The sequence below is a fragment of the Aulonocara stuartgranti genome, assembly GCF_965226115.1.
Source record: "Aulonocara stuartgranti genome assembly, chromosome: 3".
Taxonomy (NCBI): Eukaryota; Metazoa; Chordata; class Actinopteri; order Cichliformes; family Cichlidae; genus Aulonocara; species Aulonocara stuartgranti.
In genome coordinates, this window is record NC_138941.1 from 62,946,510 (window position 1) to 62,960,739 (window position 14,230).

Sequence of the window (14,230 nt, forward strand, 5' to 3'; positions counted from 1 at the left end):
AAGAGGTTGTCAAGGATTTCCCCGCAATCCAAGACCTCTTAGAGAGGTGGCCTTCTCTGTTCTGTGAAAATCAGGTAAATCCAGTTCTTGTTCATGCAGCAACTAAGTGTATATGAGATCTCGTGAGTCATCTTTGATATGATTTTGTGTTTTATCTCTCATTTCAGATCAAAGAGGAGTTTAAGCGAATAACCACAATTCATCTGGAGCGAACGTTTTTGTCCAGATTGGACAGGTACACCACCAAACTCCTGGAGATATTTCGAAGGAAGGGCGGGACTGCAGGGACCAAAATAAAACCAATGTTGGACTCACTGAATAAGGTAAAATTTTAAATTATTTTAATTACATAATCTAATGGAAAAGCTTTGTTTTCAGATTGTTTATGATGAAATCGAACGATTTTGATTGAAATTTGGACACATGCTGCTGGCCCAAGCTTTTTTGGTTTCTGTGGTAGCACACCCCCACCTCCACAATGGCTTCATACAAAGATGTGAAACTCACCGAGTGGTCAGGGGTGTTCACTGATAGGTTCACACACAAATCGTTGCAAAAATGCTTTCCAACAGGTGTTTTACCATTTGTTGTAAAACTGGACCTATTTTTTTCAAACGCCTTACACCTGTACATTCTTCCGCCGAGAGCTTGAATAATAGAATAGAATATTGGCGGACTAATACCATACATCACAGCACATCTAATACAAGTCAATGTAGTTGGACAAAAACTATGTAGCCAGATGGGCTACTCGCCTTCCGTTTTCTTCTCTCATTCTCTCTCCCTCGCTCGCTCTACCACCCTCGCTCTCTTTCCGCTGCACTCGCTCTGTGTATCAGGTGATTGGGTCAATTGGGAACCCACCTGCACATTGATTGCAGGGTGGCGCTAGCCTGTATAAAGCTAAGCCGACGTCTTGTTGGATTAATTCCTCCCGAGCTTCTGGTACGATACAGCAGTAAATGCTGGCGTACTGCGACGGACTGATCAGCAAGAGCCGATTATATGACAGCTACAGGTATGCTCTCGCTTAACCTCAGATTCCCTCCGGCTACTGGAATTGGTGTTAATATCCTTTTCCGGCCTGTTGTAGCGCAGCAGTCTGTTTAATTCTGCCATTGCGGAGAGAGGTGTTCGTGGTATCTCCACCAATGAGAGTATAGTGCCTCCGGTCCTGGGGTAAGCCGTTAGAACTACTTTTATTAGCATTCATAGCTATAAGAGTTTAAGGTTACATTTATTTGTTTCAGGGTTCACTGCTGTACTCATCTCCATGGTAAATGATCCAACCTAAATTGGAAGAGTGGACTGCCTTCTCGGCTGCTGTTGTGAACTCCTCCTTGGTGGAGTCTGCTGTCTTGTCTTGTCTAGTTTTGTCTTATCTTGTTTTTGTTAAGTAGGCTTACCTTTTTTTGGGTTCGCCTGGTGTTCTATTTTACCCTGGACTGTTGCTCGTACCCACGCTTCTGTGATCGGGCTGAAGTGATTCCCTGCCCGAGCGTCGTGCTGGGACTCTAAATCGCCTGGGTGGCCGGTCTCAGCCGGTGGGGAGCCAGACCGGCCTACGCCTGAGAATAATTATTACCAGCACGAGTGGTAGTTTTGACCCGTGGGGAATAAGCCTTTCCCGTGTGTGTACGTGTGTGTGTGATTTCTTTTATTAAAGTGTGTTTTAGTCTTTTTATGATTTGTAGCGAGCCTGACGCTCAGTGTCCTTTTATTCTTTTAACATACTTTTCTGTGTTTTATTTCAGTGAAGGAGGACGAGCCAGTGGCCCTGGGACCTCAGGTGGTGGGTCGTTTTCACACTTTCTTTTGTACAGCACTGGGTGGTCTGCAGTGATTCTTGTGGTGTGATTTTCTTTTGGTTCCACGGCTGCTGGTAAGTCCAAGTTCCACGATTGTTTATTTTTACTGTAGGACACTGTCAATAATGATGCTACATCTTGACTTTTAATATTTTATTTATAAAATATTATTTTTAATATTTTATTCATTTCTATCAATAAAACTGTTTTAATATTGGAAGCCAACCTGCCTCAGTGTGCATCCTTGAATCTGTGCGGTCTTTTATTCCTTTTCTTTATTTTTCTTAAATATATTTCCTGGGGGTGTAATTTCCCTAGGTGGCGTTGTCAAGTTTATTTATTTTGTTCATAACCCCGCCGACCACTTGGTCACAACTACAATAAAAACCAGTTGGAAAGTATCTTTTGCAGCGATTTTTGTGTGAACATATCAGTGAACACTCCTGACCACTCGGTGAGTTTCACGTCTTTGTAAACGACAGTTTTATGCGTTTTAGGAAGGATTGTTCCAGTGCACCTATGAAGCCATGGGTTGTTCCTCTTTGCTGCCATCCTCTCCTCCTCGCAGCGCAGGATTGCCGCTGTTAAAACTAAACAGCTCCCTGAAAGGCTCAGCCAATCACATTGGTCATATTTGTCATGTGATGTAGGACATCAGTAGAGAACTTAATTTAACTTTTTCTGCGCCGCTGGGTGAATGAGACGCTGACAGATCGTTTTTCTTTCTTTCTATCGGGGTTGTTTTTCTTTACTCGAGGAGATCAAATTATTGGTGGGGACATGTCCCTGCCGTCCATGCCAAATCTACGCCCATTATCAATACTCTCAGTTATCCATTATATCCATAACAGACTAACGTGAATGCAAATAAACACGCTCAGCACAGACTACAACTATACAAGCAGCTGCACCACAAACCTGACTACTCTGTGCAGGGCTGTAGGAAAAAAACTGGTCGGTCAAAAAGAAACAAAAAAAAAAAACAAGAAGGCCAATCAGAGAGCTCAACACTAAACCGGTTAAATCAACCTTTACTAAAATGTTGTCGTTATTTTGAAACTGTGTGATGTAACTTAAAAGCACCGTATGCTGCCTTGATACAATTTCAAGAATTTAAACATTTTGACAGGTTAAAGGTGGTTAATAAAGTTTTACTTGTTTATTCCGAGTCAGTGTCAAAGGATTTATGCCGCCCAAGGTAGGGGACAAATAAAGTAAGTAGTTAATACATGTTATGTGTGCCGGGACTAACTAAGTGTTGTTGCAGACCACACCCATTGGAGAGTGAACAGCGGTTCCTGGCTTGTAAGTGTAGAAATTTACTATCAGCAACAACAAATAGGGAAAATATTACAGTGTCAGTACTAACTAGTGATGGCCCGCTTGAAGCTGACGCTCCGGAGCGTGTGTCGAAAAAAATAACACACTGGTTCAGAAGCACTGTGTCGAGGCTTGCTTCGTTTGGCAAAAGTCACGTGACCAGTGACGTCCGAAGCTTCATTACGCACGTAACTGCTTCGGTACCTGATTCAAACGGATATAAGGAAGCGAATCATCCACGGGATTCGTGGAGTGTGTTGATGGTGACAGATAGCGAAGAGGTGATCATTCCACTGACAGATATGGAGCCAGCGAGGAAGAGAGGACGTTCTGGCGTGTGGGAATATTTTGAGTTGATTTTGCTTAATTCATTTTATCTGCCGAAGTGAAAAACTTGAAATGTCCAAAATCATGTTAGGAACACTTCCATGTGAATTAAAGCTGATGAAGACTACAAAAATGTATTTGACACTATACGTACATTACATTGCTACACAGTTTAGAAAATCATTTTGTTTATTGTTTTTAGGTGATAGTCTGCAGGACCCAGGAATACCTGCATATCTACCAGCTTGCAGTGTAGTTCCTGCACTCCACAGCCTCTTCTGTTCCATGCAAGTGGATTTTCTCCAGGGCAGGAGAAACTATTTCTAAGAAAAGAAACAGACTCAGCCAGCGCACAGTAACACTAATCCTCTTTTTAACTGTAAATAACAAAAGGGCTACCTGACATAGATCATGTTTTTACTTTGCAAGTTCTTGATCAGGGGTGGGTTTTGATTATCGCCTTTCTGATTACAATCCATGCTAAATTGAATAAAGTGATATTGATTCATTACAATCCCGTGTCGATTTGTAAATTAACGTTATTATGCCTGAAACGCCAGCATCTCAGGTTAAACCTCACAACATGTCGTCAAACACCATGCAGCTAAAACAGTAACTGGGAGCAGGTTTACGGATTCTGCATACAAACGTGAACACAGAGCGCGGACCCGACGCGTCAGAGTCAGATTTTGATGTGTCGTCGGGTCCGCGCTGTGTTTGCCTCTTTTTTTTCGCTGGCTTCTGCAGCTGCAGGTTTCATAACTCTCTGTTTACATCTCTAATTAAGTCTCACATGTGTCAGCTTTCTTTTAATAGATACGAAATTATGGATATATACTGATACATGATCAGAATTGTAATATTTCTGACTGAGGCAAAACTTTCCAGATTCCAATCAAATTGAATCGGATCCTGTATCGAATCAAAATGATTCTACAAATCAGTGACGATGCAGCCGTACTCAGCTCCCTAAGCATTTTCCCTTTCCAGTTCACAATCAATCCCACCCCTAGGTCAAAAATATGTATAGGACAATTGGCCTCATCTAATATTTTGTATGAACCTGTCCAGCTGTCCAGTGATTAAATGACAAGTAGATGGAGGCAGGACTCCACAGCAGGGGCATACTCCATAATGTGCTGTGCGTTATCATATGTATATTATATATATTGCTCACTTATTGTATTTACCAACATCAAGGAGTTATGAGCAAAGAAAGGCCACACCATAGTGCATGTTTAAATAGGGAAAGTTTATTGATCAAAATGTATTACGCAAATACGCATTACATTTTTTTCAGCCCCCCAATCGAGAAAACAAAACCAATTACATGTTCAAAGCAACAGAACGGTGGCCCAATATCGGAGAGAACTCCACTCTTGAGTGAGCAGTGATGATTGAGCAGTCAGTTTTATTTTGCAGATTCAAGCTGCTCTTCAAAATTTTCACCACCAGATGTCACCGGAGAGGACTGTGTTGAAAAGCTTCGAGTAATGAACCATTTTTCAAAACAAGCTTCAGTGCTTCGGAAAGCTTCATTTGGCCATCACTAGTACTAACATCAAACTACTGGTGAGTGATTAAATAACATGTAAAACTCAATTCAGTGATCTGAGAGTAAGAAACGCTATCATCAAAATGAAGGAGAGCAACAGAAGTAGCAAAACAAATATAGTAAACATCTGAATGCAATGTGATCACGTGATTTACGGGAATGGGTGCAGGGGCTCAGTGAAACTCCTCCTCCCTTACTCTAGAAATACCCACACCACTCAGATCAACACACACTGCTGGTGCTCACATGATCTATGGTTCAGCTGCTTTTCGCTTGCCGCACTGAAAGGAGAAACAAAATGGTTGATTCTGCAAAATTCTTGATTTTGATATTTCTTTGTCAATGGATTACTGCCACTAAAGGTAGGAGACAATTAAAGTAATTAGTTAATAAATTCTGTGTCCCTCAGAGTATGGAGGCCAGGAGTAATAAAAATGACTTAATTAAATAAACCATTAAATTATTAAATGTGTCCATAATTAATTTTAATTGAATAAATTAATTTCATAAATTTTTGAATAATTAAAGGTGTCAATAATACATTGAACAAAAATATAAACGCAACACTTTTGTTTTTGCTCCCATTTTTCATGAGCTGAACTTATAGATCTGAAACATTTTCTACATAAAGGACTTATTACTCTCAGATATTGTTCACAAATCTGTCTAAATCTGTGTTGGCGAGAACTTCTCGTTTGCCGAGAGAATCCATCGCATCTCATAGGTGTGGCATGTCAAGGTGCTGATTAGACAACTTGAATATTGCACAGGTGTGCCTTAAACTGCCCACAATAAAAGGCCACTCTGAAATATGCAGTTTGATCACACAGCACAATGCTACAGATGTCGTAGCTTTTGAGGGAGTGTGCAATTGACATGCTGACTGCAGGCATGTCTACCAGAAATGTTCATTTCTCTGCCATAAGCCATCTTCAAAGGCGTTTCAGAGAACTTGGCAGTAAATTAAAATTTGTACATTAAATTAATACAATTAAATTTAAATAATTAAATGCATTAATAATTAATAAAAAATGACATTAATCAATTCAATAAATATTTGAATAATTAATTAAATGTGTCCATAAAAAATAAAATTGGAATTAATTAATTTAATAAATATTAAAACAATTAATTCAATGTGTCAGCAATTAATTAAAATTGGAATTAATTTATTCAATAAATATCATTTAATTTAAAATCTTTAATAAATTACTTATTTATATATTTCAAATTGTATTTAAATACATTTAGTACATTTAATACATAAACACATTTAGTTAATATTTGATTAATTAATGACATAATTAATTAAACCATTAATTAATTATCGACACATTTAATTCATTTTTAATGATGTATTTACATTTTGGCAGTCCTGACCCTTCGCCTTTCCTTATGAACTAATTTTATCTGTCAGTTTCACCCATAAAACTCAAGGGGCGGGGTTAACACTGATCGAGTAATAACCCATTGAGTCTGGACTTTGTTCCATCTATTTTCAACTACGTACCATCTCCAGAGAAGAGGAGAGGAAAAATGAGGCTGGATGTGTTCAACAGAAGACAAAAAGCAACGCTACAACGGATAGAGCAAATAAAGCTATCTGCAGAAGGCATGCCTCCAATACGGACCATGATATACAGCTCGATGTCATGCGAATTTAAGCGAGATGAATACTCCGATGGCTTGACAGTTTCTCCAGTGCTGCTTACAGTGGCGCTGTTGATGTTGCTGCTAAAATGGCCACCTGACAACTGGTAGTCACAAGGGTCTGGAGCTCTGACACAGCTCAGGTCTCGGTACACAACACTCAGAATCCCCGATGACTGTACACTGACACTGACTGATACTGAGGTTATATCTATTAGTTTTTTATTTCCTGATGTTCGTATGTGTCATACTTTTTTCAGTCACCAATTCTGAAGTATAACTAGCATTAAAAACATGTTTAAGGAGGCAAGAGAGCAAATAAATCCAGTTAACATCTGATCTTTGTGTTATTGTTCAATAATCAGCGTGACCTGTCTCTAAACTAGTGCTGTCAGCGTTAATCTTGTTAAAATCGCGTTAACCCCAAATCCGTGGCAAATCTCTGTTAGCGAGTTAACGCTGATCGCCCCGTGCATGGGGCTGGATGGTGCTAATGCATTAGCGCTGTTTAGCTCATTAAGCACTAGTATAAACGCATAAACTTTATTGAAGTAGATAACGTGGGCTTTTCCGTCATGTATTAACTGTTAGGTTTAGTACAAAGCTTGTTTGACACTATGAAATAGGGCAGGGCAGTATGGCCAAAAATAGTTATCATGATATATATTTGAAAATTTGTGATAATGATATACCTGACAATATAATTGACGCAAGACAAAATACTTTACAACTCCACAATTTTATTAGTGCAAAAAACAAACAAACACAGAACCTATTACTCCCGGAGGCTCCTGACTACGGTAGCTGTAATGCTTCAACAATCCATGAAGCAGTGCGGCTACGTAGCTTACCAAAGTCGTAGTAAAACATCTTTTGACATATTTTTGAGCGGCGTGTACCACATAAAATCGGTTCAAGTTCAGTAAGCACAACCACAATACATACATAAGGCACACTGTCGAAAAATACGGAAATAATGACGGCCCGCTTGCATGTTCTACAAAGAAATGCGCTTTGGTCGGTATCTGACAGACGAAAACCAAACCAGTTCCACACCAATGAAGTTGGTACCATTTTTACAAACCAGTTCTGGTTCATCTGTTTCATTCAGCAATCTGCTTTCCCCCTTCTCATTCTCGGTCGCCGCTATGCTTTTTCCAACATGTGCATATGAAGACGAAGGCACTGCGCATGCGCGTTTTACCCATATTCTATGGTGATGTCTAATTTTCTTATCATTGCCTAACATTATACCGGTATTGCTGTGAATGGCAATACCGCCCAGCCCTACTATGAAACACATACAAACAGCTAATATTTCTGTTGTGAATATTAATCATGAGGGTAAACGGCCCTGTGCACCACGGAGCGAGGTCAGCATATCCACAATATTTTCAGCTCTCTGAGTTAACCCAGAATTTCCCAGCTGGGTCACATGAACGTGTCGGCAGCATCAAACTAATCTAACGGTCATCTACGAATCTAATTCATGGGTCATATCTATATGATTTTACAGAAAATCATAATTATTACTGCCAACTATTCCGGAGACGTGAATATCTACAGCATAAAGAACACAAAAATATAGCAGTCTAACGCAACACTGTTGTAAAAGAGATGAACGCTTCAGTTTGTCACAGATCAAAGTGAAATGAATGTGATTGGTTGAACACGTTCTGTGTCATTTATATTTTTATAACATTTTTTAAATTTCATTTTTTTAATAATAATTTTTAAATTCTAATTGTAAAACTAAATTTATCGAAGTACAGTTGATTGATGTCATTCCCTTTTGGTGATGAATGAAATTAGCCCTCTTCTTCATATTATTCCCACATATTTTGCATTGATTTCATAAAATATCAATATTTGCCGTCTCTATAGTGATACAATATCACCAAGAAAAAAACTGCAGCTAGCCAGCTACAGCTGCCGCTGCCTTTCCTTCACCCAGTTCCTCTGTTATAAGAGTGCACAGGTTCAGTCTGCCATCTGTCACTCTTTCTCCAGCCTCCCTGCTTTACAGCTCACCTCTTCCATTGCTGCCCGCATCCCACCCGAGGAAGAGTGGTACTCAGCAACAGAGGAGAGATTATGTGCCTGCAACCTACAGCCTCACTGTTTGTGTTCCTAGGCCAGCTAACCATGAGACTGTAATGTATCACTGAGTCGACCTCCATTGAGACTGTTTGTGCTTTTCTGGCAGTTGAGGTAAAGACTAGTTCAGTTCCCCAGCTTCCTGAAACTCCTCACAATTCTACACCTCATGCATCCTTAGAGACACTTCATTGTGTTTTTGAGACTAAAGGCTGTGGTCCGGAGCTATAACTCCTTGAGACTGCTCATATTGTTTGTACATACTGTATGTCCCTGTCCAAAGCTTCATTTTGGCAGAGAATCATGCACCTAGGTGTGCCTGGTTCCAAGAACCAGTTAAATCTCCTAGAGCTTGTTTATTTAGAGAATGTGGCTTCATCCAGTGCTCCTCCCAAAGAGTGTTGTGCTTTTGAGATTGTTTGTGTCACACCACCTGTCCCTGCTCCCTGGGTGAGAGACACAGTCCACCTCTGCACCTGTAACTCTTCTTCAGTTCATCAGAGCAACTTCTACTGCTGTAGGAGGGAATTGTTTTACTTGGATCCTTTTAACTTCTGTGTTGTTTCCTCCTTCAGTCCAGAAACTCGCAGCTAAGTCTGGAGAAGAAATCACTCTGCCATGTCAACTTTCAAACAAAAGAAAGAATCTGATAGGCGTGGAGTGGAGCAGATCTGATCTGAATGATGAATATGTCCTTTTGTACCGGGATGACCATATTGTTCCAGTCAACCAGCATCCATCTTTTAAGGACCGGGTGGATCTGCAGGACAGACAGATGAAGGATGGAGATGTGTCTTTGATTCTGAAGGATGTGAAAACTAATGACACTGGAACATATGAGTGTCATGCCCTCACCCTGGGAATAAATCGCAGGAAGAGAGCTGCTGAAACTATCACCAGCATCAACTTAATAGTTTCTGCAGGTGAGTGAGTAGAGTTGAGTGTGTGTGTGATCAGAGGTGAAGCTGCTTCCTGCTTGTTGATGTTTGTTTCTAAAGATGTTGTTGATGAGACTTTGTAGAAAGCAGCTGGTCTGAGTGATGTGATCAGAGTGCAGTAGATAATGTCTGACAGCAGTTTGATTCTGTTCTGTTCTTCACTCATCACCTACCTGACAGCTGACACCTCACACCTGTTTCTCACCTGCAGGTCAGACAGAAAGACGTGTTGGACTGATGCTCAGTGTGTCACTTGTTGCTGTGCTTGCTGCTGGTGTTGGTTTTCTGATCTACAAAAAACATAAACAACAGAGTCAGCCTTCTCCTGCTGAACAGTGTGAGATTGAAATGTCTCTGAGCACAGCTGATTTGTGAGTCTACTGCTGCTGTTCCAGCTTCTCAGAGGTGACACAGATCATCCAGTGGAGAGACACATGAGGACATCCTGAATTTGTTGTTCAGCAACACTTGAACATTTTCCTGGATTAGTTCATTACCAGGCCTCTGGAGAACTACAAGACATGTCGAGGAGGTCGTTTAGCCATTTAAATCAGCTGTGTTGGTTCAAGGACACATCTAAAACCTGCAGGGACACCGGCCCTCGAGGCCTGGAGTTCGACACCCCTGCTCTAGATCAGGGGTGGGCAACTCCAGGCCTCGAGGGCCGGTGTCCCTGCAGGTTTTAGATGTGTCCTTGAACCAACACAGCTGATTTAAATGGCTAAATTAGCTCCTGAAGTTCTCCAGAGGCCTGGTAACAAACTAATCATGTGATTCAGGTGTGTTGACATAGAAGGCATTCAACTCCTGGATGATAAGAAATCACCTGTCCAGGGGTTTGTAAAATACACTGTCGAGTCTAATTAGCTTCAGATAATCAATTCAGTTAACTTCAGCTATGTAGATCTAAGTCTCTACTTGTGCTGCTTCTCTCCTGTCTCTGCATTTAACACATGTGTGCTGTCGAGACCCAGCAGTAAAAACAGAACAGGCTCATTTTTTTTCAATAATCAGAGTATTGTAGAATCATTGATGAGTTTTCTAGTTAAAGGTCAGAAGCTGTGTGTTGTTGGCCTGATTTTCATTTACCACATACTGGACAGAATCTAAATGGACAGAAAAAGATGAGTAGACATCACAGAAATAGATCTCACCTGTTATAAATTAATCATGAACAGGTGATCATGCAGAAGAACAACTTGATATCAAACTGAGATGGCTACTCTCTGACTCTGAGGTCTGCATTCAGGAAAACACAAATAGAAGAGAATCATGTCTGTATTTGACATGCAGCACACACAAAAGCTGCATTTTCTGGGTGCAGCTTGTTTTAACCATAAATCACCGTGAACAGGTTTGCACAAGAAAACACGTCTCATTCTCTGGGAGCTGTTAGAGGTTTACTGCAGCTGTTTTTACAGATGAGCTCGGCAGGCACAGACAAGAAGACTGAAGTCCGTTGATTCTGCTTCAGGCAAGAAAACAATCAACCTTTCAATCAGAATGCACAAATGTGATTGGCTGCATGAACTTACATTGGCACATCAGAATCAGCATACTTTATTAATCCCTAAGGAAATTATATGGGTTACAGTTGCTCCAGTACAGTAACAGAAACAGACTATTTAACAATACGATATGTTAAAGATTTACAGATTTAAGAAAGAGCACAATATATACAAATCACTCAATAATAAATATCAAGGACTGACAGCAACATTACTGAGTCGAAAAGAGTGTGTGCAAAAAGTAACTGTTGTAGTGTTTAAATTGTTGCTTTATTCAAGAAAAAAAGAGTCTAAATTTAAGCTGTTATTTCAGTGTAGCTGTAACACTGCAAACATACACAGCATGTAATAAATACATAATAAATGATCCACAAAGGTGTACAGGACTGTATTTAGCAACCAGACAGTCATCACTGGTTCAGCTGTTTTGAAGGTGTCACTGTTGACCTCAGTGAGCAGTAGATGATCCGTTGCTCTGGTGAAGGATCTGAACACAAACACAGAGATTAAAGAAACATTTAGATTTCAGGTGATATACTTCTGGGACACATCAGAAAAGAAGTGCATGTACTGTCCATGAACATGCATTGACCCAAGTGTAACAGAGCGGGACACTTTTAGTCTCTCTGTAAGATCAAAGATCAAGAAAAATCAAGTGACTGGCTTTGAATTTAATTTAATTTGAAGCCAATGGTTCAGAAGGAACTTGGCTCTGCTTTATTTCCTCATTGCTTCATGAGTTTCAGTGTGTGCCAAGTTAAACTGAGAACAAACAATCCAACAAACGGCTTTTAACTGAAAGTGGTTGGTTCCAGAGATTTTCATTTGTGATTGTTAACAAGGTGTTATAAATTAAATGAAGAAGAAAAACATCTCCTGCTTCAGGGAATGATAAACTAGAGAAGTACGTTATGTTTGAAAAGACAGAGCACCTGCAGTCTGCAGCAGATGGAAAACCATCATTTATTGTGTGATTTATTGATTTGTTTTAAACAATACAGACAGCAACAAATCAGCACAGCCAAATACAAACAGGAAGAAGAGAAAGAGAAAAAAACAAAACAAATACAGGTACAGGTACATGAGTTACAAATGTACATGACTGAGTCAAGATATGCACAGAATTCCACATTTAAAGTCAAGGGGGGACAAGAAAAAGAATGGGGGAATACAAACATTAGATATGATCCTCCTTTATGTAATAACATGGCAAGGTAACGAGGTAGGTGATCAAGCAAGGGCTGCCATATCCTAAAGAATGCATTGCAATTGCCCTTTATAATGGCACTAAGGTGCTCCATTGGCAACACTTTGAATATTTCTCTGTACCATTATGTAACAGTGGGGGGCTGTCTCCGAATCCATTGAAACAGTACACAATGCCCCGCTAAATGTAAAAGTTTATATAACAAAAGCATTTGTACAGAAGACAGAGAGAGCCCTTCTATAGATAGACCCAGATCTATAGATCTATAGATCCCATTGAACCCACGTGACCCCTACTGCACCTTGTGCATGTGGTAGGACTACAGGAGGGTGAGCCTATATCCTTTTTGCGGCGTGTGCTCCATGGACTAAGGCTCAACCACAGGGCACTCGCCTGGTAACCATATCCAGGGTTCACCGGGTGAACCATTCCATAGATCTTTTACTCGTGTCAGTTATTTCAGTTCCATTTTATTTATACACCACCTAATCATAATGACAGTCGCCTCAAGGTGCTTGAGTCTACTGTATTGTAAGACAGACCCTATAATAATACATACAAGGAAAAACAAATAATCGTAAGACCCCCTATGAGCTCACTTTGGCAAAAGTGGGAAAGAAAAACTCCTTTTCAACAAGTAAAAACCTCCGGCAGAACCAGACTTGTTTTTAATCTACATAAAACGTGGTATACAAAGCAACTCCAGCTGAACTTCAACTTGTCTGAAATGTTTCAGCCAGCCCTGTGAGTCTCCTGCTGTTTCAACTTCTCATTGCTGACATTCAGTATGTAGAAATATCAACTTGGTTCTGTACTATATATATGTATATATAATATTTTAAAAAAGTTCAACATACCCAGAGAACATTTTCTTTTATATGGATTCACTCACTCTAACATTGGCAATAAGGACTCAAACAAAGTCGCTAAGTTAACCCAGGATTTCCAGATGTAGGTATGATCATTGGTTTGAATGTCTTTTTGAAGGACAGTTCATTAACTTTAACCACCTGAGGAACAAATGCATCATCACCTCAAAAAAGGCAGTAGATATGAGGAAAGATAGAATGACATCACTGGATTATGAATGTTAAGCCTTTTATTACTGATGTATCTGTTATGGGCAAATAAAAATAAAACAACAAGAAAGCAATGCAAGAAAAAAAACTAAAACTAGAAGTTCCACAATCTAATATAAATTAAAAAAAAAAACTATAAAGAGCATCATCAAAGCGTTCTGTCTCTCTCTGTCACAAACATGCACTAGAGATTTGCTGTTCTGGTGTTTGATTGAGGAAGTAGATCAGTGACTGTGAGCCAATTATTTAATGATTCTCAGTTTAATATGAATGTCATGTGTGAAACAACAGCAGGTCCTTATAAGCTACAGTTAAATATAGAATGTATTTTACTGTTTCCTGCATTTTTATTCAGCATCAGCTTTTTAAACAAAATCTTGTTTTCTTGATAATACTTTTGATAACCTGCTGAAGCTTTAACATTTAATGTGCCTCTTGAAATACTTCTGTACACTGATAATTTTTCTATCCACTAAAATAAAGGGAAAGTTATCAGTTTATATTACTTTGGGATTTTTTGTCATTTTTTTTCGTGCTTGGGTTCTTTCCTTTGATAGTGAACATGAAAAGAACAATTGGCATGTTCATGCAGGTCTAATCTCACTGGGAACCACCTGATCTCAGCTCCTACAGAGAGAGAAGCTGCAGCACTAAAGATTTAAAGGTCATTCGTGTTTTTTCACCTCTAGGCACATTTGAGTCCAAAGCATCTCTTTATACTGGACATAAAAGCTGCTTATT

At 39.6% G+C, this 14,230-nt stretch overlaps 1 protein-coding gene and 2 long non-coding RNA genes across 3 annotated transcripts in view; 2 read left to right on the forward strand and 1 right to left on the reverse strand.

Moving 5' to 3' along the window:
• The window catches only part of LOC309695373 (programmed cell death 1 ligand 1-like), a 241,112-nt gene that overhangs the window by 159,559 nt on the left and 67,323 nt on the right, over positions 1 to 14,230 (forward strand). The window lies entirely within an intron of this gene.
• Positions 817 to 1,940, forward strand: LOC309696631. Its single transcript, XR_014273566.1, has 4 exons — positions 817 to 1,018; positions 1,094 to 1,179; positions 1,251 to 1,635; positions 1,755 to 1,940. It is a non-coding gene; the product is annotated as an uncharacterized lncRNA (long non-coding RNA).
• On the reverse strand, positions 9,448 to 10,282 carry LOC309696390. The gene is made up of 2 exons (XR_014273455.1): positions 9,901 to 10,282; positions 9,448 to 9,674 (listed from the first exon to the last, which is right to left on the reverse strand). It is a non-coding gene; the product is annotated as an uncharacterized lncRNA (long non-coding RNA).